At 46.3% G+C, this 3,937-nt stretch overlaps 1 protein-coding gene across 1 annotated transcript in view; it reads left to right on the top strand.

Annotated features, from left to right (window-relative positions):
• The first annotated feature begins 2,987 nt into the window (after positions 1-2,987).
• colgalt1b (collagen beta(1-O)galactosyltransferase 1b) overlaps positions 2,988-3,937 on the top strand; it is a 55,572-nt gene continuing 54,622 nt past the window's right edge. Inside the window, exon 1 of the mRNA XM_043694710.1 lies at positions 2,988-3,025. The gene's annotated coding sequence lies outside the window, so the exon portion shown is untranslated. The remainder of the gene's footprint in view (positions 3,026-3,937) is intronic.

The following is a 3,937-nucleotide window of genomic DNA, read 5'->3' as shown; positions in this document are numbered from 1 at the left end:
GGGAGGGAGAGTGAGAGAGGAGAGTCAGGGAAGGGGGGGGGGTGGAGAAGAGAGGGGCTCTCTTACTCTAATGTGGAAGCTCCAGAGTTGGACTGGATTTGACAATGCCAAAAATCTCTCAGCACCAGGTTATAGTCCAACAGGTTTATTTGAAAATGCAAGTTTTCGCAGCCTAACTCCTACTTTAGTGTTAGTGAGAGAGATTAGGTTAGATCCCTTGCAATATAGAAACAGGTCCCTCGGCCCAACAAGTCCACACTGATCCTCTGAAGAGTAACCCACCCAGAGCCTGCTGGCTGGTGGGCTGGCTCCTGCCCTATGTTTACCGCTGACTAATGCACCTAACAGTATGAGCAATTTGGCATGACCAATTCACCTGACCAGCACATCTTTGGACTGTGGGAGGACACTGGAGCATCCGGCAAAACCACACAGACAGGTGGAGAATGTGCAAACTCCACGCACAGTCTGAGGCGGGAATCAAACCCAGGTCCCTGGTGCTGTGAGGCAGCAGTGCTAACCACTGAGTCACCATGCCGCCCCTTTAGAGGGAGACCTTCGACAGAATTTATAAGTAAAAGATCAAAGGGTCACACAACTGATGCGAACGAATTCAACATACCTAAGATGGCTAAGCAAAAGTGAGGACTGCAGATGCTGGAAACCAGAGTTGAGATCAGAGTGATGCTGGAAAAGCACAGCAGGTCAGGCAGCATTTGAGGAGTAGGAAAAGCCCTTCATCAGGAATAGAGGCAGGAACCCTCCAGGGTGGAGAGATAAATGGAGGGGGTGGGGCTGGGGAGAAGGTAGCAAGGAGTACAATAAGTGAATGGGGGTGGGATCAGAGAGGAGGGTGGGGCCTCTACCTAATTTGGCTGTTAAATCTTTAATCAGAATGCAGGTGCAGATTTCAATTGATTAATATGAAAATTCCAAAATGTTTTCCAAGTTAGTGCCCTGAGGGAATTTGAACTTTAATCAGTATAAAAGAGGTGATATCTCAGCGAGTTTTGAGAAGATTTGTAGCTCAGTAGCACCAATCTGTAGATAGTCAATGTGGCATTTTATACATTCTTATTTTGCAAACGAAACCAGTCTGACTCCAGGTTAAGACATAGACAGACTCTAAACAAGACCTCGTGCTTAAAGAGCATTGTCTGACCTGAGAGATCAACTCTAGAAGGTTCATTTTCAGATGTTTCATCACCCTACTAGGTAACATCTTCAGTGAGCCTCCGAATGAAGCAATGGTGGTGTCGCCCGCTTTCTGTTTTGAGTTTCCTCTGGTTGGTGACGTCATTTTCAATGGTGGTATCATTTCCTGTTTTTTTCTCTCGGGAGGTGGTAAATGGGATCCAAGTTAGTGTTTGTTGATAGAGGTCCGGTTGGAATGTCATGCTTCTAGGAATTCTTGTGTGTGTCTCTGTCCTAGGATGGATGTGTTGTCCCAGTCAAAGTGGTGTCCTTCCTCATCTGTATGTAAGGATAGTTGTGAGTGTGGGTCATGTCATTTTGTGGCTAGTTGATGTTCATATATTCTGGTGGGCTACACCACAGTTGCTTCGTTCAAAGGCTCACTGAAGATGTTACCTAGGGTGGAGACAAAACATCTGAAAATGAACCTTCCAGCTCAGCGAGCAAGCCTACATCCGGAGGTGATATCTCAGGTCAGACAATGCTCTTTAAGCGTGAGGTCTTGTTTAGAGTCTGTCTATGTCTAAACCTGGAGTCAGACTGGTTTCGTTTGCAAAATAAGAATGTATAAAATGCCACATTGACTGTCTACAGATTGGTGCTTTATGAACAAAATAAAATGTATATGCAAATACAAATTGACCCCATAACTGTATATGTATGTGTGTGTGAGGGGGATCAGATGGGAGAGGGGGATAGATGGGCAAGTGCAGGAGAGAGGGTGGTGGTGAGGGCAGGGCAAAGGGAACGCACGCTTGGGGCGGAAGGGGGCACGCAAGAGGGAGAGGGAGTGTGTGCGCATGGGAGAGAGCATGGCTGTGTGAGGGGGGAGGGGAGTATGAGTATATATGAGAGAGGGGGGATGTGTGTGTGTGAGAGAAAGAGAGACAGACAGTGTATAGTGGAGTGGGGTCACCTGTAGTGCGACATGAACCCAAGTTCCCAGTTGATGCTGTCTTCTTGGGTACCAACCTTGGCTATCAGCCTTTGTTCAGTGACACTGCACTGTTGTGTATCCCGAAGTCTGCCTTGGAGGACATTTACCCAAAGGTTCAAGGCCAAATGTCTTGGACTAAACGCCCTTCACAGCGTACCTCAAGATACACAACTGCACAGAGGCTGATAGTCAAGTTTGGTACCAATAAGTACGGCCGCAACCGGGATTTTGGGTGACCCTGTCACACTATACGCTCTCTCACCTGTGCACACTTACGCACATGTGCTCTCACTCTCTCTCATGCGCACACATGCATATATATATCTCTATGGGTGATTTTATATTCGCAGATACCTTCTATATTGTCCAAAAAGCACATAATTTGTAGATAGCCAGTCAATGTGGTTTTTCATAATTCCTACTTTGGAAATAAGATCTGTCTGGCACAGGCTCTAAACAAGACCTCTCACCTTCGTCTGACCTGAAGTATCATCTCTTTTATATTCATAAAACCTTAAGTTATCTTGGGGCTCTGACTTGAACAAAATTCTGGAATTTCAAGTTAATCAATCAAAACCTGCACCTCCATTCTAACTGGTTAAAGAATTAACTGCCATCTTAGGTTCGCATCAGTTGTATGATCTTTTGATCTTTTGCTTTTAAATTCTGTGTCTAATGTCTCCCTGTCTCACTAGCACCTGAGGAAAGAGTGAGGGTTTGAAAGCTTGTGTTTTCAAATAAACTTTTTGGACTATAATCTGGTGTCATGTGATTTTTGACCTACCCCAAAGGCAGGCTATGTTCAGACTGGGAGGGATGGGGAGGGGGTGCTGGTGGTGAGAGAAGGGGACATGGCGAGTGGCTCTCCTACCCCAAGGACAGGCTGTGTCTGTGGTAAGGCCGGGACTGGGGGTGCAGGGGAGGGGGAACTGGAGAGAGGTAGCAATGGGGGGGGAAATACAACAGGGATTATTATGGATTAGACCAGACCCCCTCCAAACATTTGAAGAAAGTAGCCATGACCCTAACTTTGCTAGCTGGTTTAAGCCAGTGTAAAGTGGATATGCCAGGAGTGATGTAGCTGGCACAACCACTTAGTTTTAAACAAAACAGAATTTATTTGCAAGATTACCAAATGAAACACAAACAAAAGAGTATAGAATAACTTAACCTATCTGAAAACCCAACAGATTATCATCCCAATTTAATGACCCTGTTCCAAATACTTAAAACAATCCCCCATAAACACCCCCTTGCAAAAAAGGGAAATATCCAACACAGGTTCTGTGGGGAGCGATATCAGAGAGAGGGAGAATCAGCATGGACCTAGCTCTTTGGGTCTACCAGCTTCACAACTAAAACCAGACCAAACTGGGTTAACTGGCCACTCCCCTTTAATTTAAACTTTAAAGCCTTTTGTCTGAGGTGCTATCTGTTACCCATTGTGAAATTGGCCCTAAAACTCTTCAAACCTAGACCTCCCAGAGCCTCTGTGCTCAGGACACCTCTGAAAACAAAGCAAGGACAACAAAACCTTGTTAAAGGAGCGACATCATCACAGGAGAGATGTGATACGGGGTTGGTGGAAGGAATGGAATGAGGAGCAAGGTGGGGGGACTGAGAGAAATTGAATGAAGAGTGAGAGGCGGAGCGACATCATCACAGGAGAGATGTGATACGGGGTTGGTGGAAGGAATGGAATGAGGAGCAAGGTGGGGGGACTGAGAGAAATTGAATGAAGAGTGAGAGGCGGGGGGCAGTGAGGAATGGTACGGGAGCGAGGCGCGGGGGGGCAGTAAGAGCAGT

The sequence above is a fragment of the Chiloscyllium plagiosum genome, chromosome 8 (genome assembly GCF_004010195.1).
Source record: "Chiloscyllium plagiosum isolate BGI_BamShark_2017 chromosome 8, ASM401019v2, whole genome shotgun sequence".
Lineage (NCBI taxonomy): Eukaryota > Metazoa > Chordata > Chondrichthyes > Orectolobiformes > Hemiscylliidae > Chiloscyllium > Chiloscyllium plagiosum.
Note: the sequence above shows the minus strand (reverse complement) of the source record. Positions and strands in the feature narration are given on the sequence as shown.